At 43.6% G+C, this 24,022-nt stretch overlaps 1 protein-coding gene and 1 long non-coding RNA gene across 5 annotated transcripts in view; one reads left to right on the plus strand and one right to left on the minus strand.

The window, feature by feature from the left end:
- The window catches only part of OPCML (opioid binding protein/cell adhesion molecule like), a 1,230,378-nt gene that overhangs the window by 1,008,103 nt on the left and 198,253 nt on the right, over nucleotides 1-24,022 (plus strand). The window lies entirely within an intron of this gene.
- LOC309667641 lies at nucleotides 12,819-22,238 on the minus strand. The gene is made up of 2 exons (XR_014267871.1): nucleotides 15,957-22,238; nucleotides 12,819-15,636 (listed from the first exon to the last, which is right to left on the minus strand). It is a non-coding gene; the product is annotated as an uncharacterized lncRNA (long non-coding RNA).

Consider the following 24,022-nt stretch of genomic DNA (forward strand, 5'->3'; position numbering starts at 1 on the left):
CGAATTCAGAGTGGTGATATTTTCCTACATGCAGCATGTAGACACATATCTGAAGAGTCTGACTTGCATTCCAAAGCCTGGTTGTGAGCCCCTCGTTAGCAAGTTTTACCTGAAACACAGTGTCTTAGCACCAATACCTATCATTTGTACTTATTCCTATTTTGGCTTCTCATCAAGGTATCAAAAAGCCTTTGACTGTTCTCTTCACTAATCATTCTCTTCACTAATCATTCTCCTCTATAGCTTCAGAAATTGAAGAGCATTAGAAGGGAAGTAAAATAATCACAAGGAAAGCAGTCAAAGATGCGTCTTAGAATAATTATAAACCGTGGTTGTCATGCCTGAGTACCAAGCATAGCAGTCACTTTATAGACACGATCTAATTCTATTTCCCAATTAACCCAAGAGGGTGGGATGCATTTTACTAATTTTTTTAATGAGGAAACTGAGGCTCAGAGAGGCTGAGGAACTTGCCCTAGGGCAAAAGCTGAGAGGTACAGAGCCCTGATTCGAGCTCTGCTTAGTCTATAGGGAAAGCCAGCACTTAACCTCTAAATGGAATGTCCTCTTCATTCCCTCCCTTTTAAATAAGTCTCAGGCCAGACTGACACACCTGTTCATTTACAAGGCGCAGGCTTGCCTTGTCAGGTTATCTCTGTTTAAAGGATTTCAGTCTAATATCTCTGCAGTCAGGATCTGTCCTCCTTAAACCTTTTCCTCTCCTCCTATTTTATGTATCTTTGTGATTATGACTTCCTCCTTGGAGTTAATATCAAGTCTGTATCAGTGACTCTGAAATCTACATTTCTACTTCTTAATTGCTTCCCTAATTCTAGTCTCTCCTTTCTGATTCTTTCCTGAACTCTTCAAGGTGGGTGTCTGCATAGGTATTTCACGTGTCCCACGTTGGATTTTCTTCGCTCCAAAACCCGTTCCTCCTCTTTTAATTCACATTTATATTCATGGACACACCAGCCTTGTATAAAACATTGGCTTAAGCGTTGACTTTCTTTCTCTCTTGCTTCTCTATCAAAGCAGATGTCATGTCCAATAAAGTCATTCTCTTTCTGTTCCCACGACCACAACCATAAAAGTGCGGCATCTTACACTCTGGTGACTTTTCACTGCCACCTCCTAATTGCTACCCCGTCCTCAGTCTCTGGCTCCTTATAATTCATTTTAACACTGTTGTCTAAATATTCCTGATGCACGCACCAGATCATGTCACTTCCCCCTGCTTGTAATTTTAATGACTCCCTTTTGACAATACAGTAAAGTCAAAACCTCTTAGATCACTTTTCCAAGTGCTCAACAATTCAAGATCAGACCTCCTTTTTCACTCTTACTTTCTATTCTTCCATTTTTATATCCTACGCAGAACTTAGCCAAACTTGTCCTTGTAACACCCCCGCCCCCAGTGCCCTGCATTCTTTTCCATTTCTCAAACAATCTATCTGTCTTGAATGTTCTATTCTCTGGATATCCAAGTTCTACGGACCCTTTAGAGCAGGACTGTCCCATGGACCTTTCTGTGATGATGGGAATGTCCTGTATCTGCATTGTCCGACATGGTAGCCATTAGCCATAAGGGGCTATTAAGAACTAGAGATGTGGCTAGTGAATTGTCAGTATTATTTCATTTTAATTAATTTAATTAAAAATAGCCACACATGCTGGTGGCTATCATATTGAACAGCACAGTTTTAGAGTGGCTAAATCCCCAAAGCCAAAGGCTTTCTTTGGAATTCCAAACCTTTACCTGCACTTCCTTATGCTACCTGTAACTTCTCATTTCATATTTCAGCTATTGGTGGATCTAACTTTTCCCCACACCTAGATTTTTCCTTGAAAGCAAGAGCCAGAGCTGGCTCTATCATTTTTAATATGGTCACAGTTTAGGGATTGCAATCTGAATTGGCAAGACCATATAGATAGCTCTTTAACAAATTTATATTAAGTGTTACTAATCCATGAAAATAATGGCAAATGTCCTAATTTGGAGGTTATTGGAGACCATACCACAAAGCGTGTCATCCACCTTGGATTTATTACCTTCTCCCCATGCTTAGGACAGATCACCGTATAGGCAGGCACCAAAAGCATTTATTTCTACTGAATAGAGAAGTTCTTAGTGAAACCTTTTTTAAATTTCCGTAATTTAGAGCTTCAGGGGAAAGATCCGACACAGCCACGTTTTTTAGTGACATTGGAAATCACCCCAAACAGGATGGCCCAGAGGGCAGCCTTGGCAGGCAGCTAAAAGGGCACCCCCCCCCAGCCTGCTGCAATCAACATGATGGCATCAGTGACACACCCTGATTGGCCAGCAAGCACACATTAATGACCAGCTAGCAACTGTGTTCAGGTCAATTAATTTATATTTGTATTTTGCAAACGAAAAGTTGCCCTGTTAGATTATTGATTCTTTGTCCCTGTATTCAATTTGTTTTTAATTGCACCGTTGCTGGGCCAGGCCCTCCCTCCTGGCACGCTGGCAATAAATCTGCCACCATCTCAACAATCAACAATAAATGTGTCTCTTCATGTCATTATTAATATGCCTCTTGGACTGGTTCATTACCACGGCTAACAGTTTATAAGAGCGGGCTGGAACGCTGCCAGGAGGATTCCTTTTCCCGAGGGCTATTTTGTCATGATAGGACTGATGTTCTCAGGCCTGTGTGTGTCTGAGGAAAGGGGCCTGGGATTTAATTTAATATAGCTGGAATGTGAGCTGCCTAATCCTCTCCTAATCATAAACAGCTTTAGAAGAAGATTCTGTTGGAATAGAGATTTTTCCCCTCTCTTCCAATTCTTCCTCTTTCTTCTCACTTTTTTCTTTATTATCTTCTTAATTCCTTCTTAGTTTCTGTTCAGATAGGTTTTATTCCCCTCTCAAAAACAACGTAACAGCTACCTGGGTGATGTAAAATCCCTAGGTAAGGGAGCCACGTGCCCCCAGGAGCTGGAGTTTTATTATTGGTTTATTGGTAGCTGAAAGCAGAGGGGAGTTCCCTGTGCTTGATGTGTGAATGGTGATTAACAGAGCTGCAGAAAGGCTGCCCTCATAATGTCACCTTAATTGAGGTCAGTATTGAAAAAGAATAAGCCCTATCTTACAGTAGAGATAATCGTGAATTACAGTATGGTTATCGGCTCTTTCAGTTATTAGAATTTTTCAAGGAGAAGCACAGATTTTAGACGAATTTATAGGTTGGCAGAAGAGACCCTGTGTGTCTCAGATATGCCAAAGGGGACATCTAAATGGGACGGAGTGTTTACAAGGGTCCTGCTGTGGCCTGAGATCTAATAATAGTCCAGATGTTGGCCATTTTCAAGGCGCAGGTTGCTCCAGGACAAGAAATTTGGCATCCCTCCCTCAGATACGGAGTGAACAGTCAATTTTTGGTTCAAGATAGAGATTTTTATACTTAATTTACTATGAACAGTGCCCATTGCACTTCTTGGTACAGAGCTCTCCAAAGCAGGTCACACTGGGCTTATTGAAAGAGAGGGGCATGGGGGTGGTGTGACACCTGCTGTTTCTCTTGATAGGAGTCTTAAGTGGCCCAGGGAAGTGGAGGGAAGGAGCCTGGGACTTGGGCCAGGACGATTTAGAAGAAAAGGTGGCAAGGGAAAGCTGGCAGAAGAATGAAGATGCCTGCAGAAGGCCAGAGCTACAGATGGAGGATGTGATGGGAGGCAAGGGAGCAGAGGAGGTGGGGAGGGGTTGAGAGAAAGGGGAAGAAGAGACAGGGAAGCCCAGCCCAGGGCTCAGCGCATGGAGAACGCCTCCCCTCAGGGACGTGGGGCACCATGGCCAGGCTGCTCCAGTGCAAGCACCTCTGTGCCCATGACACCCTGGGGTTCTGTCCACTGCTCCCCTGCTGCTTTGCTGCATCTCGCTCAGCCTGGCCTCCACGCGAGGCAGGAAGAGACTGATGCAGTCACTGGTGTGGAACTCAGGCTCAGGAAGGCTCCTGATCCCCACCCTCTCCCGCCTCCCACTTCCCCCCATACCAGTGAGAACTGATCCCGTCTCTGCAGACTCATGGTTGGGCTTGTGTTTTCCAAGTGCTGTCATATCCAGGTTAATCCAACAGAAAAGGCAATGTTATTGATAAGCAAAGCCTTAATTCAAACACGTACAGAACGAAATGCATTTACCAGGCTGCCTCTAGGTAAGAGGCATGAAAATTCAACTCCTGGTTTGGCTACTTGCTGTATGATCTTAAATGAGTTACTTAGTTTCAAAGTCTTCATCTGTAAATTTTGGGAAATAAAGGCTGTCCTACCTCCTTCTTACGGTTGTTCTACATTAAGTGGACAGCACTCTATACTAGGTCCTGTACAATGGAAAATAACTAAAATCGTTTGTTGTTTTAAGCTGCTAGGTTAACTTTAGAAATTAACCGACCCTCTGAGTTTGCATGACAGGCGTTATGCTAGGGTGATTCATTCATACTTAGAACTCTGAACCCTCTACTCATCCTAATACAGTTTTCACATTAAAATATAGCCACTGGCCCCTTATATTTTAATACATTTTATTGGATTTTATGGGTAATAATGGAAGAACCATGGCATCTTCTGAGCGTATCTGAATGTGTGCGATATCCCCTTGAAGTTTTATGTCACTCTTATTATTTTTAAATATTCTTCTCTTAACTATTTTTATATTGTCATCATAATTTTATAGTCTCATGTCCAAAAGGTACTTCTGAAAAATATCTATAGTTATGCTTATTGATAGAGAATTGAGGTTAAGCAGACAACTTTGAGTCAAAAGGGAAATAGCACTAAATCATCATCAAAGGTTTGTTTTCTTTAAGAACCTTACATCCTCACATAAATACGCAAATCTTAGAGACGTTTCTAAAACCATATCTTTAAGGGGCTGCTACTGTATACTGAAAGGCATAGCTTCATTTCTAATGAAACCCCCTTATTACAATCACATCCAAAATAAAATAAGAAAAGCCTACGCTCCAGTTTAAAAAGGGGGAAAAAAAAAAGTCAGGCTGCAGCGCACACATCCCCAAGTGCCCACTTTAAATGCCCCACCGATGGGAGTGCGAAATGAAGGGCCCTGAGCCCTGGCTGTGGTTAATCCAAAGCACCAACAACGCATAACAGAATCAGAGGATGCAAAATAGCCACTTGAGGAATAAAGCTTCCCAGCCCTTGGTTCAGCAGCAGCAGGGTGGAAAGTGAGGGGACAGGAAAATCAAAGTCCCTTTAAAAAAAGTGATCACACATCGAGACAAAATGTCCCCACAGCAGGAAAGAAAGTGGAAAACACACCAAATCAATCACCTTAAAAATAAGGCTTAAAATCTTCTACTACATAAGATGTAGGTGGGGAGGGAAGAGTGGATCCGGCAGCTTGAAAGTCTTTTATTAAACTGCACGCTGACTGCCGTGGCACATACAAGAGAATGCAATTAAGGTCAGGCCATTAAAAAGGTGCCCAAGGATAGCTCTGTGAAAGACCAGGGGGCAGCCTGCAGGAGCTCAGGAGACTCACTTTGAAAAAGCGCCAGGCGGGGCGAAGGGCCTCTGATGGACAGCCCTGAAGTGAGGTCCCGATAGAGGCAGGAGGAAAGCGGAGGTGGGAATTCTTGCCTCGCCTCCCAGTGCCCGCTGGAGTGGCCCCAGCCCGGTTCTCACCAGTCCTGTCTTCCTTCAACCACAGTGCCCTCAGCACCATTTAGGATAATGTGTCTCCAAGGGACATTCATGGTCAGCAGGGGATGACACCGCAGGTACACCATCACGTGGGCATCACTCTGGCCCGCGGTCGCCCTTCCTCTCCTAAGACAGGTCCAGGTCCACATCTACCGGCTGACTGAGAAGGGCAGGTGTGGAGCCCGGATGGGGCGCACGCCCCCGCCTCCCCTTGGTCGGAGGGACCAGGCTGGGCTGAACTGATCCGCGAATGAAGAGCTTGGCCTCCCATTGGAAGCTCCGGAGACACCGTGTCCTTCAGAGCTGTCTCTGGGTTCGGGCTTTGCTGGGCGTGCAGTGTGGCCGGCTGCTCACGGCACAGAGTGATGGTGCCTGGCCCTGCTCCCTCCCTCTCAGAGCACCCCCAGTGCCCCACCCATGCCTGCCCTGTTCGGGGGGGGCCTCCCCTCCAAAGACCTGGAGGTGTTACAGGAGCTCGGACCTTCCAAGGGTCACACCGCCTGGGTATAGCTCTGTGACACTGTGCTGTCTTCACTGGTCACACATCTGATTTCCCCACCAAAATATAAGCACCGTGAAGTCAGGGACAAAGTTTTCACCTCCCTGCGGACACAAACGTTTACCTCTTATGTAAGCAGGGCCTCACATAGATTAGAGGCTAAAAGTATTTATTAAATGCGTCTGGCATGTAATGAGCAATCAAGTAAGTATCAGACGATAAGATGGATGGAAATATTCAGTGGAGGGGAGCAAATCGGTGTTGGCATGTGTGTGCGCAAATCGACTCCAGCCTCATACCGGACAACTATAGCTTCCCTGGGAGTCTGGTGCTTACCAGCAGCTCTTCCTTCCTCGATAGCCCGGAAGTGAATTCCTGAGTTGAGAGTGGGTGAGACAGTGCTTATCTCCACTGCAGCCTGGCCCGTCTCTCTTCTTGTGCGGGGGCCGCACACCACCGTCCCACACGGCGTTCTCGTTGCCTTTCGCTGGAGGCGGCCTGCTAATTGCCGAAGGTTTCCAGGGCGCTCGCGGCGCTCAGGCTCCAGGCCTTTCTATTTCCCGTCTGCTGGAGTCCGGGAAGCCGTGACCCGGCCACCTGAGCAGGTTCCTGGAAGCTTTCTAGCAGAAACACCAGCTACAAAGTGCCCATTATGGCTGCAGCAAGAGGGGTTTACAGACTTCTCCAACGTTAGGAAAGGGAATATCATTTCTGGGTATAATACAGTTTGGAACATGCTCCCATTTGCTTCAGAAACTATTGCCTTGCAGTGATTTTCTGTCTCTGGCAGTGAATGTTCCCTGGGCTGCAGCTACCGTGAATCAAAGCCACTCCGGTGCTGGCTGAGCAGGGTTTGTTGCTGGGTCATTTCTCCCCTCCTTCCATGCTTACATCTCCTTTCCCCACTTTACTGCTTTCTGAAGTTGTCCCTTGTTCCCCCTCCTCTCTTCTGCTTCTTTTGTCCTACCCCTCCAGGCAGGGCTGTTCACCTGCTTCCAGCGGCAGGGAGGGCCTGAGGACCAGCCAGCGTTGCCAGTACATCTACATACGTTTACATCTTGTTGGCCTGCAAACATGATGATTATGCAAAGTTCTCCTCTGAGCGGTGAAAGGATTCTGTTTGGATTCAGGAACTTTGGGTTGCACAGAACACAGCTAGGAAAGAGAGGGTGCAGCCCCTGCGCTTCCACAGAGGAGGGTGTGGATGTAATGTATGGGAGTGACTGAGGGACCAGGTGTCAATGGCACAGCTCCAAGGACAGTGGTCATCCAACCGGGCCCCTGCCTTGACTTGTCCACGTCTCCTGGAGTGCCACCTTGCCCCCAGTTAGGGGACGAGGTAGAGAGCGTGCCCTCTGGCCAGCTGCCTGAGCAGTCTCCCACTCAGCCCACTTTCCTGTCCGCAGCTTCTCTCTTTTGGTAAATTCAGCACACCTCTGTGCTGAAATAAGTTTTGAGGCCAGCCTGCTCTTTCATCACGTGTTGAAAGCTGTACTGGGGCCCTGATCTATCCTGTTTCTTCTGAGCCAGGTAGGACCTTTAGGTGGGGCCACGTTGCCAGCATCCATTCGTAGAAAATAATCCTGTGATTATAAGAATACCATGTGGTGAGTCGAAAGATCTAGAAAACAACTTCAGTATCCGTGACTTATGCTCTGAGGCACATGGATTAACCTCCCTGGATCTGTTTCCCGCTCTGTAAAGTAAGGGAGCAGAAGTAAATGGTCTCTGAAGTTCATTCCCACTCTAAAATTCTGGATTTTTATTTCTGGGATGATGTATTTTCTCTCTCTATTTTTTTATTCTTCCACGGATGGTTTTATATTGTAGTCTATCCACTGTTTCACTTGTTCACACACTGAATATTTAACACCTGCCATGTGAAACCGTATTCAGTGATGTCTCGAGGATCATACCTGTATTAGGCACTTTGCTTCAGATGGAGGGTAACGTAAGTCTGCCTTTGGTAGGGTTATGTTTACACTTCCTCCCACTATATTCTAAGTCCTTGGGGGTAGACATTGCTTGTGCCAACCTGAACACCTAAAATGTGCGATGGGGTTGCTAGCACTCAACAATGTTTGCTGAACAGAATTAAAGCGAATCCCTCTTTCATTCTGAAGTTTTCCCTACTTTTATATTTTTTTAGTGGAGAAAGAAGACACTGACAACTAAAAATAGTCACCATTAAATTATGGAGTTTTCTTTTTTATTAATTAAAAGAATCTTCTGGGGAATGTTGAGGCAGGTGAATGACTAAACCACTCTTCCCGTCTTACCCTAAGCATTCTAAGATGATCTGGGTGGGTCTACATCCCCTGGAAACCAACAATCACTCCTTAAAAAAAAAAATCAGTAAACCTACCTAATTATTTATTGAATGTCAGTTATATTCATGGTACATTAGGAACTATTCAGAGGAGAAGAAAACTCCAAGGAAGGTTTCATTCTTGAGGGGAGACAGAATGTACACCTTTAAAACAATTAGAGACAACTATTTAAATGGAGCACCAGGGAAAGCGAATTTCAGTTTGGCTGGTCAGTGTTTCATCACTTTGCCGGTAGACTGACCTGATGTTTTCTCCAGCATGTCATAGGGGCACCTCAGAGTCAACCATGTCCAGAATTGAACTCACATCGTCCTACACCAGTGTCCCCTCTCTTGGGGTTTGGCACTACCGTGATCTAGTTCCATGGACCAGAAACATGACCGTCCTTCTAGAGACCTCGCTTCTCAGTTGCTTTAGACAACAGTGCTGCCTCAGTCTCCTCAAGCTGCCTCACGAAATACCGCAGGCTGGGAGGGTTAAACGGCAGACATTCATTCTCACACAGTTCTGGAGGCTGGAAGTCTGAGCTCAAGGTGCCAGCAGGGTTGGTTTTGGCAAGAGCTCTCCTCCTGGCCTGTAGGAAAACGGCCTTCCAGCTGTGTCCTCACATGGCCCTTTGTGTGTGTGTGTGTGTGTGTGTGTGTGTGTGTGTGTGTGTGTGTGTGTGAGATCTCTGGTGTCCCCTCCTCTTCCTATAAGGGTACCAGTCCTATCAGATCAGGGCCCTACACAATGACCTCATTTAACCTTAACTACCTCCTTAAAGGCCCCACTTCCAAACAGTCACATGGAGGGGGTAGGGCCTTCAACACATGAATTGGGGGGGCATAATTAATTCCATTACAGATACCAGCTAAGGTAATCCCAGCTTCTCAGACCTCAATATCTTAGTGGCTTAACACAATAAAATGGTACTGCTTGTTCAGAAATTCCAATTACCTGGGAGGTAGGGGAGGGCAAGTGCCAGGTTTCATGCCATCATTCAGGAATAAAAGTTGACTGAGGCTCTGCCCCCTTCAGAACATGGTGACAGTGTCAACTCTGGCCGTAGACATCCAGCCGGCTGCCTGGAGGAGAGGGTAAAGATGGGCATAAAAAGATGAGGGTTTTTGCGGGGGAAGGGCTTGTATTTATTTGCTTGCTTGTTTGTTGTATGGGCCAGGCTTCGTGGAAGTGTGCACAGTACTAACACTCACTTCTATTCCTTTGGCTGGAAATACAGTCCAGCTGTGTGTCCAGGAAGAGAAGAATAGATTTGGTGAATAGCTAGCCCATCTCTGAGATACCAAATCCCATTCACCAGTCACCAAAAGTACGTCTTAGATCTGTCCACCTCCTTCTACCTCCACAATCCAACAATCTAAGACAAGATACCATTGTCACTCACTTGAATCATTACAAAATCCTATTAGGTTTTTATCCACATAGTCTGTTTAACTTTTTTAGAGTAATAAAATACATGTAAGATAAAACTGACTATTTTAACCATTTTAAAGTGTATAATTCAGAGGCATTAAATACATTGACAGTGTTGTGCAACCATCACCACCGTCAGCCTCTAGAACATTTTTATCATCCCAAACTCTGTACCCATTAAACAATAACTCCCCATCCCTTCCTCCCCGCCAGCCTCTGTCACCCCCTCCACTTCTACTCTGCATCATGCTCAGTTGCCCGTGCAGCCAGAATGATCTCCTAAAAGAGTCTAATCATCACACACACACACTGTTTAGACTCTTACATGACTTTCCACTATTTCCAGCAAGATTACAAACGTCCCTACGGTGGCCCACATACCCTGGGAGCTCGTGTCCGTAGCTGCCTCCCTAGCTGGTGGGAGAACGCACCCCCCTCAGATTCTGTTCTCCAGGCACCCACAGTGCTCTTCATTCAGCCCACGTGTTTCCCACGTTCCCTCCTTCCTCGGGATCTCTGCATCGGCTGTTCTCTCTCGGTGTTCTCCCCTCCCCATTCCTCCATCATCCATCAGATTTCCTCTCATCCGTCACTCCCTCTGTCTTCTCTCACCCTCCCGACCATGCCATGCCTGCCCCTTCCAGAACACTTCTTGCATTGTTGCACATATTTTTCTTTTAATTTTATAATAAATATATATCTTCCCACTGGGCCTTAAATTCCATGAGGGTGGAGACTGTACTGTTTATGTTCACTGTTTCATTCCTGGTACCAAATGCGGTGCCTAGCATGTAATAGTCACTTGATGACTAAATGATGAATGAACAGATGAATGCTATCGGCACCAGGAAGGGTTGAAACCAGAGTTATACAGAAGGTGGCTTGGCAGAAAGGAGCATGAAAACATTGGCAAAATCAGCCTAAGACAAAGAGGAAGACATTCCCCACTGAATGAAACAGCCTAATTAGTTTACTATTTTATTACTTATTCATTTCCCATGAAATCTCTTTTAGGATGTCACTTCTTTCTAACTGGTAGTGATGATGGTATGATGATCAGGATAATGAAAAAGAAGAATATTTCTTAATTCTAGAGTATGTCCCTCTTTGCAGGAAACAGGAAGAAAAAACAATATTGTTGAGTAATAAGTACTGGGCAAACGATTTCACATGATACTATATTTGATATTAAAGTTCCCTAAATAGAGTATCTTTGACATCTATACTACATCCTTGGGAGCTTGAGAAGAAAGGAAACTGTGCCTCAGAGCCAGGGAGTAAATGCACCGAAATCGCAGCTAGGAAAGCCAAGGCTGGGGCTTAGTCATCCAGACTCTCAGCTAAGTGTCGTTTGCTTGTTTTTTGCTTTGTTTTGTTTCTTGTCTCACTCTTGGTCCTGGTTTCCCGGCTAATACCCTCATACTTGAGTGCTCTAGAAATTGGATGGATTGAGAATATCAACCAAACCCATTTAAAATCTTTGGAAATGTTTTAACCAAGCTACCTTAGTTCTGGGTTCCTAGGGAACAGATCCTGGGGCAGAGACTAAACACTGACGTTTTATTTTGTGGCGAAATCCCAGGGCAGAGAGAGTGAAGGCAAAGGGAGCGTGAAAGAAAAGGATGGGAAGCAGTACCAGGTGGTGCCTGATCAGGGTCGGGTACAGATCGACGATGAACAGTTCAGAGGCAGAGCTGGAGACATGGCAGGTGTTTCCGCTCAGCGGCGCAGGAATTCTACAGACCAGCTCCAGAACGAGCCTGTGCCTTGAAACTATCCATCGTCAGGAAGGACGGAGAGGGATTGCCTGACCTGACTCCCTCCCCGTCTCAGTCACTGCCGTCCTTTGGTGCAAGTTTACTCTGCAGGGAGTGAGCTCCCCGGACTTCAGGACTGCATTGCATGTCCCCTGCAGCCACCACCAGGGAAGCAGACCCCGTACCCTGAAGGCCGGCATTTCTTCTGAGGTTGGCAGTGGCGGAGGATCCAGAGACCTTGAGGGCTCAGCTGGTCAGCTGCGGGTGGCAGATATGCGAGGGCACACGTGCTGGTCAGCCAGGGCAGCAGGGGAGGTGAGGCAGCCAGCTGAAGGTGTGGGAGTTAAGGAGGCCACGGGAATTGGAGGGGCAGTGGAAGGCGCCTAATGGGCACAGCTTTGGAAAGATTGGAGTGTCTGTTATGGTGACCTTTTCAGTTCTAACCTCTCACTCTGGCCAGAAGGCAACAATTGAAAGAAGACTGATGGGTATCAGCTGAAACAATCACTGTGGCTGGGAGTTGGCTCAACTATGTTGGAAAATTGCTTAAGATGATTTCTCTTAAATCTAAACATGCATCTATTGGGACTTACCTGGTGGCTCAGTGGTTAAGACTCCATGCTCCGAATGCAAGGGGCCCAGGTTCGATCCCTGGTCAGGTAACTAGATCCCACATGCATGCTGCAACTAAGAGTTCGCATGCCACAACTAAGGAGCCAGAGAGCCACAACTAGAGAGCCCGTGAGCCACAACTAAGGGGCCTGCCTGCCACAGCTAAGACCAGGCACAACCAAATTAATTAATTAATTAATTAAATATTTAAAAAATAAACGTGTCTATTGTATGGCCCCCAAAATAAACATCTGGGTATTTTCCCAATGGAGATTTGTATATGTGTATGTTAAAAGACATGAATAAGAGTGTTCACAGTAGCTTTCTTCAGAATACCCCCAAAACTGGAAACCACTCAGTGTTGACCAAGAGAATGGATAAACAGATTATGGAACAAATATAATGAAAAGCTGCATAGCGATAAAGAAAGAACAAACTCCTAAGACCTCCCAAAACATGGAGGAATCTCAAAGGTACTGTGTTAAATGAAGGGAGCCATGCACAAAACAGTACCTATTATAGAATTCCATTTATGTGGAATTCAAGAGTCATAATAGTGGCAATCTTTGGAGAGGTATTGAATAGGAAAGGGCAAGATGGAAGCTTCTGGAATGAGGCCATGTCTTATGTCTTGTTCTGTATGGTGACTACATGGTTGAATACACATGTACAGGTTCACCTACCTGTGCATTTCAAATCTCTCTTCTCTGTTTTATCTAATTATACCTTAATTACGCACACGCCAAACCTCTCCCTTCCTGAGATTTTATGAAGCAAATCTCGACTGCTCTGAAAACATATGGATCTAGAGCATTAAAACCCACAGCTTTGGGATTTGTCCAATAAAACCTTTTGTTTAGGAAACCTGGAATAAGTTTGTCCTCCATGGAATTTGTAGACACTGCAAGAAAGCATTTTCAGTTACTGGAAAAGCGACAACCCATTGTCTCCTCCTAGCCCTAGAGCCCTAACAGCTACAATTAAAATAATGAATTATCAAAGGGAGAGCAAACATTTAGGTCAAAACACAAGCGACTGAATGGATCAGATAGACGGCTAAGAGAGATTTTATTTTTGCACCAAGAAAAATGATGAGGGAAAAATACTGACTCACAAAGAAAACACAAAGAAGGATGACAAAGCTTTAGTCCGGCAGAAAAGATCAAAATTCGCGTCCCTGGAGTGACAAGAGAAGGATCTAGGGGAGACTAGCAATGAATAGAGGGAAAGGCAGCCTAGAAAGAGGAGGCAGACAAACAAAGACGAGGAAGAAAGAGGGCCTCTTACAAAAGGGCCAAACGTGAAAAGAGGAGAGAGAAGCATGTAACCTATAACAAGCCACTGAGGGAGGGAAAGCACGAGAAGGGAAGGACTTGAGATGGAAAATAAAAATGAAGAAGATGAAAAGGAAGGGGTGAAATAGAAGGAAATGGACTAACCCGTTGCTCTGAAGAGAGACGAGGCTGCGCTGGGAGATGGATGTTTCCGCGGGCAGAGGGTCGGTGGGCTGGGGCAGCCCCTGCTCAGCTGCGGCCAGGACGGCTCTGCCAGGTCCAGCCCAGGACGTCCACAGAGGTGACCAAAGTGCTTCTCAGATTCTGGGGCCCTGGGATGAGCCCTCTCTCTCTCTCCAAGGTACCGTGTTTTGGTTTGGGGTCTGCAATGCCCTGTCTGCTGTCGATCAAGGTTGAAAGAGTGAATCTGATTGAATTGGCGTTGGGAGGGTCTCTTCATACCATGGAGCGAGGAGCAGAGTCAAAAACCCGGGCGTGATGTCTCGTCCTGCGGAGGCTCAGGCAACCCCTTGTCTCTCTTTGAGCCTCGACTTCCTCGGCTGTAAATTGGAGATAATGCTCACTCTGGCAATCCTTTGAATGGACTAATCTAGAAGAAAGACTTTTCATCCAACACAAAGCACTATAGACATTTCAGGTGTTATTATGACCAGGTTTGTTACTGGAGGACATGGGATGGAGACCTCAGGTCACTTGTGAATAAAGTCAAAGGGGAAAAGCACATGCATTGTGTAGGTATGTCTTGGGCTTAATGTTTGGTCCACAGGGAAGATGCTGGCATCTGTGTCTGAGTGGTAAAACCCCGGAGACAGCGGACATAAACCCTGGTTTATTGAGAGGCGTGGCTGCCTGTGGAATGTGAAAGAGCTGGCTCCAAGCTTCCCATCATCATCTGGAGATGCTAAATGGCTCCTTCGTCCCCTGCAGTTGTGCCTGCCTGGTGCATTCTGAAGAACAGAAACATTAAAAACAACAACAAAACAGAACTGATTAATTACTGCAAAAGCTGTTTCTGGTGGGGGGAAGAGAAAAGTTGTTGTTCTATTATATTTCTGAAAAGTGAGCATTTTATTGTTTCTACAAATTGCTCCCTGGAAAGTACTTTCATTTTCTAATTGTTCATAAATTTACTGACAGGTGGTTACACAGGTGTAACATCATTATTTCATTTTATTGTATACATTGTTTTAACGAGAAAATCTGGAAGGGCTGGGTACCATGTATCACTCGATGTACCTGCAAATGCGTGGGTGGCTAGGCATAGCCCAAGGCTGCCGCTTCCTCGCACACGCCTGGGTCTGGTTTCCCTCACTCGGGGTCAGTCTGGACGGCTGTGACTGGTTAGAATACATAAAGACGTGACAGCAAAAACAAATCGCTTTTTTATAGTTATTCTTTTGCTTAAAAAAAAAAGATTTAAGATTTCTTTTCACTTTCACTGAATCATCTGTCCCAGTGTTCCTCGCCAAGGACAAAACAAATTTCAGAGTTTAGGTAAAAAGTTGATATTTGATGAACATTAGTTGTGCTGGACAGATTGCTCTTTTCAATTTAACATATATTAGTACTTGCACTATAATAGATCCCTAACTCTGTAAAGCTAGGAATTATTTCAGCATTGTTTAGCATAATTGTAACACTTAGCATTTTGGCTAGATTATAGCAGGCGCTCAATAAATATTTGCAACTTACCATTCCAACTGTTATTCATAATTTATGTGCAAGGCTGAGCATATCAATTAAGAAAACTACCCTCTCATGGAAATAATAACCTTACGATTTACATAAAGGCAACTACAGGCAATTGAGTTCAGCAAGTAGGTTCACGTGTTTAGGAGAACTGAGGAGGTGGAAAGGGCAGGTAAAACTGGCTTCTGCCCCACCTTGTAGGAACCGCTCATGTCAAGGTTACCATTAACATCCAAGTAGCTGGCCCTGTTTCTTCTCACACTTCACCCCTCAATAGGTTTTGAAGCTGGTTGCCACTCTCTCCTGATAGAAACTCTCTTGTTTCTATGAGGTCACTCACTCCCCATTGTCTACATAACCCTACTCGCTCCTTCTTTTTTTTTTTAATTTTTATTTATTTATTTATTATTATTATTTTTGGCTGTGTTGGGTCTTCGTTTCTGTGCGAGGGCTTTCTCTAGTTGTGGCGAGCGGGGGCCACTCTTCATCGCGGTGCGTGGGCCTCTCACCGTCGCGGCCTCTCTTGTTGCGGAGCACAAGCTCCAGACGCGCAGGCTCAGTAGTTGTGGCTCACGGGCCTAGTTGCTCCGCGGCATGTGGGATCTTCCCAGACCAGGGCTCGAACCCGTGTCCCCTGCATTGGCAGGCAGATTCCCAACCACTGCGCCACCAGGGAAGCCCTACTCACTCCTTCTTGATACCAGAAGGTAGGTTCTTGTCTCTTTGAAGAAAGAATTCAGAAACAAGACAGGGAGGTCAAGAAAGTAAAGTGAGGATTTATTTAAGCAATAGTACACTCTCAAGGGGAGAATGGGCAGTCTCACATGAGTAGCTGCCCTGAGTTTCTTTGGCAAGTTGGTTATGTGGGGCATGGAAATGAAGGGGCAGAATATTCACTGGGGAAGGAGGGGTTTGGGGTCATATTCCCTGATTTTCATCCCAGCTCCATCTTCCTGAGGGGAGGAGGGATTTGTGTCCTCATTTAGCCTTGATGGGAAGTGTCATGGCGTCAGTGCATGATGGGTACTTCTTATCTACAAAGCTAATTTTATTGTAATGAGGGCATAGTGAACAACAGGTTACATTCGGATGCCGGAGATTCCTGCCTTTTCCCACCTTTCTTTGTCTGTCTCCATGACGCTTATTGCCCACAAAATGTGTGGTTTCCTGTCAATCTGGAGGCTCCTGCTTTTCTTTGTCTGCCCATGGACCCCCGTTGTTTGAAAGATGTGTGGTTTCTTGCCCTTTGGCCTGTGACCCTTCTCTGCTCATCTCTAGCTACCTGCCTGCTCTAACATTCTCATTCTCTCTCAAGGATGCCTTGCCTCTGTGTAACCTTGCATGGAGATTCCATCCAGGGTCCACCTTTGTGCAGTCTACACGGCCCCAGGTTGATCTCACTAATCCAGCTTTTAGTCATAGCTCCACAGTCTGCATGTTTCTGTTGAACTTCTCAGTGACTGTCTCAGACACACACCCCTGAGTGTCCACCAGCTGGTTCTGAACAGCCCACCGTGACCCCTTTAGCTTTCCCCGCCCTCCACCCTCCTCCTCCTCTTTCTGGTCTATATTATCATTCAAGCTCCAAGTACAGCTGCAGGATTTAGCAGCAGAAACAACAGGACACCAGTTAAATTTAAATTCCAGATGAGTAACAGATCATTTTTTTAGTATGTCTGCTCAGTGCTTTTTGTTTTTGTCTTTTTATTTTTTTCCTGCTTTATTGAGGTATAATTGACAAATAAAAATTGTGTGTATTCAAGGAGTTCAATGTGATGATTTGATATACATAACACACCCTCACATGGTTACTATGTCTTTTCTTGTGGTGAGAACACTGAAGATGTACTCTCTTAGCAAATTTTGAGTATAAAATAGAGTTTTATTACAATGCAGAATTGTTAACTGTAGTCACCATGCTGTACATTAGAGTCTCAGAACTTATTTATTTATAAATAACTGAAAATTTTATAACTGAAAATTATATCCTCTGACCAACACTATTTGACATTTAAATTCAGATTTAATAGGTAATTTATCTGATAATCATAACCCCTACTGAAACCAGGGGACCATCTTTCACACGTCCCTCTCTCTCGTTCCTCCAAATACAATCACCAAGGTATTTAAGTCCATGTTTCTAGTATTTTTAATTACCTGAGTACTTTTCTTAATAATTGAAACCAGTGCTTCAAGACAAGTTATTTCTTCTTACCTGGATTCCCCCAATTTCTGTGTTTTTTCCCTCGTGCCTCACCTTTTTCAGTCTCTGCCTCACAAGACGTCATAGTGACCTTTCACTATGGTGTTAAGTTGTATGAACGCTGATGGCCACGGGAGAGCTCATGTAGCCTTTTACAGAGAGCGGGGGTGTGAAAAGACGTGCGTTTTAGAAAGTCCTCTGTGATCTGAGTGGGGCTTGACGACTTCTGTCAGCTCCTGTGTTTCTTCTTCCACCAGCTCTAAGATCAGCCGGCTCCGGTACTGCCTCCAAATCACCACCATGATCTTCGCATCTCTGAGCCGCGGCAGGCACTTGTGCCTTTTGCAGAAACACCCCTGCTCACCCCCTCAGAATGCAGATCAGGTGTCATCTCTTCAGGAAAGCCTTTCTGAAACTGGAAGGTTAAATAAGGTGCCTTTCCTATGTGCTGCCGCATCCCATACATACGCCACTATTCCAGAGCCCATGTGTGCCATTGTCTGCTTAGTATTCTGTCTGGTCTGATTTTGGAGTCAGACACAGGGCCTTTCATCTCCTTAAGCCCAGCACCTAGCACGGTGCCTGGCATTGGGGAGCTCGAACACACGTGTGTGGCGTGAATGAATACTAAACGGGGCAGAGGCCTAGCCTGTGGGCATCCTGCACAACTCCTAACCGTTACCATCCTTAGGAGTCCTCATGGCCACTTAAAGTGCCCCGAACAGGGCCGCTGGAGCTGTAGGCTATCTTCTCCCTGCAAATCAGGAATAATTCTCTTGTAGCACTTACTGCATTGTATTGTATTTAGATGTTTAATTACCTGTCTGCATTTGTTTTCTTCAGCAAACATTCATTGAGCTCCTCCTATGAGATAGGCACCAGGCCCTATGCAGTTCCTTTCTTTGAGGACCGTATAGTCTTTGGTATAAATCAAATAAAGATGTCAATAGACAATGAATCTCAGGCATCTTGATACATGTCTGAACAGGGTGTAACAGAGCCTAGAAAAGGAAATAGTCATCCCCTTATAGGGACAGCCGGGAACATTTTAGAGAAGGGTTGACACTAAGATTCTGGAAGGATGATTAAAAATAAACCCAACTGACAAGGGAGAACAGGCATGGCAGGCTTGGACCTGTGGAATAGCATGGCCTAGTCGAGAAAATCTAAGGAGCTTTGCATGGCAGGAACATATGGAGGGAGATAAAGCCGGACAGAAAAGCAAAGTCAGATGCTATGGGGAATTCAATACAAAAATAAGGAATTTGGAAACCACAGAAGGACTTTCTGCTGGGAGAGAAATATGATTAATGTCACTAGATTTTGATTTTAAAAAATATACGTACCTTTTCGTGAATGCAGATATAGTGTACAGAAGATATGGGAAAGGCCTGGTAAAGAATGAAAAATCAGCTTATCTGTATGAATAGGTTTTCCTCTTGGGAATAATGATCTACTAAGGGCATCTTGACATGGCCTAAATAAATGACTCTACCAGAAGAAGTAGGAGTAGGTCTAGGATTCAAATAAACTGGTTCATTGCTGTGTGATGTGAGATATATATATATTAAAAAAGGATTACTGATCAAGCTTCCTGGGTTCTGGATTATGTACTCTTTCACATTTGTTCTTTTGCTGAAAATATCTCTCATATACAGAACATTTTAAAGGGAACATTCTATATATAGATATAGTCACTCTTTTAAAAACAACTCTTTTTACAATGTATTCAAATGATGAAACATCACACCTGCCAACACTGAAAGGCTATAAATAGAGAGTGAAGCACAAATCTAGAAAGAAAAATAAGCAGATCCATTATATATCTGTTGCAATTAGGAGAGTATTTTGGTGTCAGACTACAGAGAAATGGTTATTGAATCGCTCAAATAACTTAGCAACAGGAAATATGATACATAATGACCAGAAAAAACTATATTATCTATTGAAAGAATTATTATGGTGGCAATGTGAATGATCTAATAACTCTCATCCCAAATGAATTGATTGGATTTACTCAATCTGTAGGTAAAATGTTAAGTATCCTCTAAGCGGGGTTGGGGGGGCGGTGGGGGGAAAGAATTCAAACCCAGTTACTTACAGCAGTCTCTACAGCAGGGGTGTTGGGGGCAGGTGTTGTATTCAGGATTCCTAGTCTTAAATGTTCATGTTTCAACTATAGAGCACCTCCTGTATACTCACTATCTAAATATTCATGCTTCGGGTAAAGGGCACCCACTGTATACACATGATCTGCCTGGCTGTGGAGACATGCCTGTGTGTAAGGTGTGGTCTCTGTCCTTCCACAGTTCACACTATGGTAGTGGAGGCAGACATGGGAAGTAAACAGCTATAATCAAATGCTAAAATACAGATGTGTTCAAGCAAATAGCGTGGCTTCATAGAGGAGAGAGTGCCTATCTGGTGTGGTCACGGAGGTCTTTACTGAGCTGAGTTTCTGATGATGAACAGATGATTTCCCTCTGGATAAGTCCTGGGAACAGCATTCTCTGTAGAGAGAAAAGTATGCAAAATCACAGCAGTGAGGAAGTACTGTACTAGCCCAGGAGTAGGTGCAAAATGAAACGTTTGCCCTCAGGGAACATCCAATTGGAATAGGAGGCTGATGTATTTAAAATGAACAGCCCTAGATCAAATCCAATCAGAATTAATTTTTATAACTGTCCCTGGGAAGAGAAGTTAGATGAGAGTAAGATAGTGCTTTGAAATAGAGATGGAGCCTTGAATAATGGGTAGTATTTGGAAAGATGATGGTAATTAAGGAAAAGGGAATTACAGAGAGAGACTATTTTAATCTAGGTTGGAGACTTTGACTTGATACGAAGGAAAACAGGAGGCCATTTAAATGAGTGGCCTGAGAAATGCAGTATTTAAAGATTACGCTGTCCCAGATATGCAGAAGAGCTGGGGGAGAAAGGACGGGCATTGCTGTCACTGTGACAAAAATAAGGAGAGATTGAAAGAGAGGTGAGCAGAGAAGGGAGGGAGAGAGAGGAAATGTGGGGTACATTCCGAAGGGAAAAGAGATTGGAGTGTACAATTGTTTGGATAAGAAGTTTAGGAGAAAAGAATAATTGTAGTATTTGGAAACTGTGTGGAAAAGAATATTTTTCAAATTCTATTTGCGATATAAAGAAATTTGACAAGTTTTTTTTTTTAATCAGTCATCAATTTTATACACATCAGTGTATACATGTCAATCCCAATCGCCCAATTCAGCACACCACCATCCCCACCCCACCGTGGTTTTCCCCCCTTGGTGTCCATATGTTTGTTCTCTACATCTGTGTCTCAACTTCTGCCCTGCGAACCGGTTCATCTGTACCATTTTTCTAGGTTCCACATACATGCGTTAATATACGATATTTGTTTATCTCTTTCTGACTTATTTCACTCTGTATGACAGTCTCTAGATCCATCCACGTCTCAACAAATGACTCAATTTTGTTCCTTTTTATGGCTGAGTAATATTCCATTTTATATATGAACCACAACTTCTTTATCCATTCGTCTGTCGATGGGCATTTAGGTTGCTTCCATGACCTGGCTACTGTAAATAGTGCTGCAATGATCATTGGGGTGCATGTGTCTTTTTGAATTGCGTTTTTCTCTGGGTATATGCCCAGTAGTGGGATTGCTGGATCATATGGTAATTCTATTTTAAGTTTTTTAAGGAACCTCCATATTGTTTTTTTTTTTAATTTTGTTGAAATATAGTTGATTTACAATGCTGTGTTAATTTCTGCTGTACAGCAAAGAGACTCAGTTATACATAGATATATACATACATATATATATATATACATATATATACATTCTTTTTCATTCTTTTCCATTATGGTTTATCACAGGGTATTGAATATAGTTCCCTGTGCTCTACAGTAGGACTGTGGTTTATCCATCCTATATATGATAGTTTGCACCTGCTAATCCCAAACTCCCAAGAGAAGGGTGTTTCTGTTAACATATGTATTAATAACTCTGTCTATATTTTCTGTGTTCTGATGCTTGGCATCTAGAGCCTTGCTGGCCCTGGAGGGACTGCCCTTCCCAAGACTAACCATTTTCCAGGATAGTAACCAACTGGGCAGCAAGCAAGCATACCTTCCGTACGCAAACAAACCTGTCCAGAGCCCAAGCTCCCCACCACTTCCTTTCTCAGGGTTTCCTACTTAGGGCCACTCTGTACCTGCCCTACTCACCCTAGGGCCAGGGACCAGGCAACTAGGACAGTATCTACACTCCAGATCCTACAGAAATTATTTAAACTAGCTAATCCTGAACCTGCATGCCCTGCCTTGCCTTGACCTTCCCATGGAAACCACTACAAAGGCTCTTGCCCACATTTTCCCCACTCGCTCTGCTCCTGAGCTGCCCTGGTCCTGCCCCATGTGGCCTCTGTGCTGTGCTCTGCCCCCTGTTTCTAAGGATCTGTAAGTGTAAGAAACTTCTTCCCTCAAGACAGCCATTTTCATGTCTCTGTGTGTTACCATACCTGATCGAAACAAGTCCGAGGTACCTGCCTGAAACAACACACTGAATGCAGTCGATAACCCTTGGCTTGTCTATGTAACCTAACTGACCAGAAGAAGGTCATGAATACCTATGAGAGTTTACATGTCTAAATCATTGCTTTCACTTGCCACTTGTACTGCAGGCAACCTTGGAGATGTTAGGGGGTTTGATTCCAGACCACCAAAAAGCAAATATTGCAGTAAAGCGAGTCACACAAATGTTTTTGCGTCCCAGTGCCCATAAAAGTTATGCTTGCACCATACTGTAGTCTATTAAGTATAGCTTAATAGCATTATGTCTAAAAAAGTACATACCTTAATTGAAAATATTTTATTGCTAAAAAATGCTAACCATCATCTGAGCCTTCAGTGAGTCATGGGAGTAACATCAAAGATCACTGATCACAGATCCCATAACAAATATAATAATCACGAAAAATAATCATGAAAAAGTTTGAAATGTGAGACTTACCAAAATGTGACACAGAGACACGAAGTCAACAGATGCTGTTTGGAAAAATGGCACCAGAGCAGGGTTGCCACAGACCTTCAGTTTGTGAAAAAACACAGTATCTGCAAATCAGAATAAAGTGAAGTGCAGTAACACGAGTTATGCCTGTATACAGACATGCCCTTAAACAGGATCAGCTAACTTATATTTAATCTTTAGTGTAGTTTTATCTGCATTAGTGATGTCTTAAAAACGGGGATTACTCTGAAGATAATTTAAAAATTAGTAACAAAACGCTGCTACATAACCACATTTTTTTAAATTACACCAACAAAATCCTTTTTAAATGTCAGAAACACCTAAAAATGATTATTTTTTTTTTGCGCTTTCTTTTGCTTTTTCTTAATTGGCCCCAGGTACAGCATTGGGTTCATCACATTCTTCAGTTTATGTCATCTTGTCATCTTTGCTCTGTAGAAAGTTGTTCTATTTAAAGCAAAATAAAACAGTTAAGAAAACTGGAAAAATTATTGACTGCAACTATGTCAAGCATAGGGTTAATATCATTATTCTCTAAAAAGGCAACGATAATTGATTGAAGGAAAATAAAAGGCACTAATAGATTAAAAAAATAGATATTTTAAGAGGATATGAAATTATTAACGCAAGTTTGTACACAAAAATAAACTAATTCACTTAGGAAGATATTACACAGTAAAATGCCATTTTTCAATTATTACATTGACATTAAAAAATTGTGGGACAGTTATGGTAAAAAAAAGTCACTGTCAGAGGTTATCCGGGTGTAAATTAATTTAGAAAGCAATTTGCAATTTGTACCCAAGACCATTGAAACAGTTTTATTCTTTAAGGTGGTGATTACACACCTGTGAATTTTGACTAAAGCAATGACTAAAACCCAAATGTCAGTGTTTAAAGATATTCACCATGCTGTTATTTATGATAGTAGAAAACTTGTTATTCTGATTCGTAGAGAGATGATGGCTTACGTATAGTCCTTGTGCTTGTAAAGAACATTTGTAAATATGAGAGAATGTGTATGTTACAACGATAAGTAAAAAGGACACGTGTGTGTACGTATGCGTGCGTGTGTTCTCTGAGTTAAGGGAATACACCACTAGACACCTACTCGCTTGGCAGAGAGTAAAGAGACTAGCAACACCAAGTGTTGGTGAGGATGTAGAGGTATTGCAATGCTCATGTATTGCTGGTGAGAGTATATAAAAGTACAGTGCTTTTTATAACATTTGGTAGTTTCTTATAAATTTCAGCATGCATCTCTTTCATGACCCAGCAATTCCACTCCTTGGTATTTACCCAAGAGAAACAAAAACATACGTCCACAAAGAGATTTGCATAAAAATATTTATAACAGCTTCATTCATTATAACAAAAATCTGGAAACAAACCAAATGTACATTAATTGGAGAATGGGTAAACAAATTGTGATATGTTCATACAATGAAATACTACTCAGCAAAAAATTAAAAAAGAATGAACTATCAGTATATACATCATCTAGAAAA

Source organism: Balaenoptera physalus (genome assembly GCF_965194825.1).
Source record: "Balaenoptera physalus genome assembly, chromosome: 10".
Lineage (NCBI taxonomy): Eukaryota > Metazoa > Chordata > Mammalia > Artiodactyla > Balaenopteridae > Balaenoptera > Balaenoptera physalus.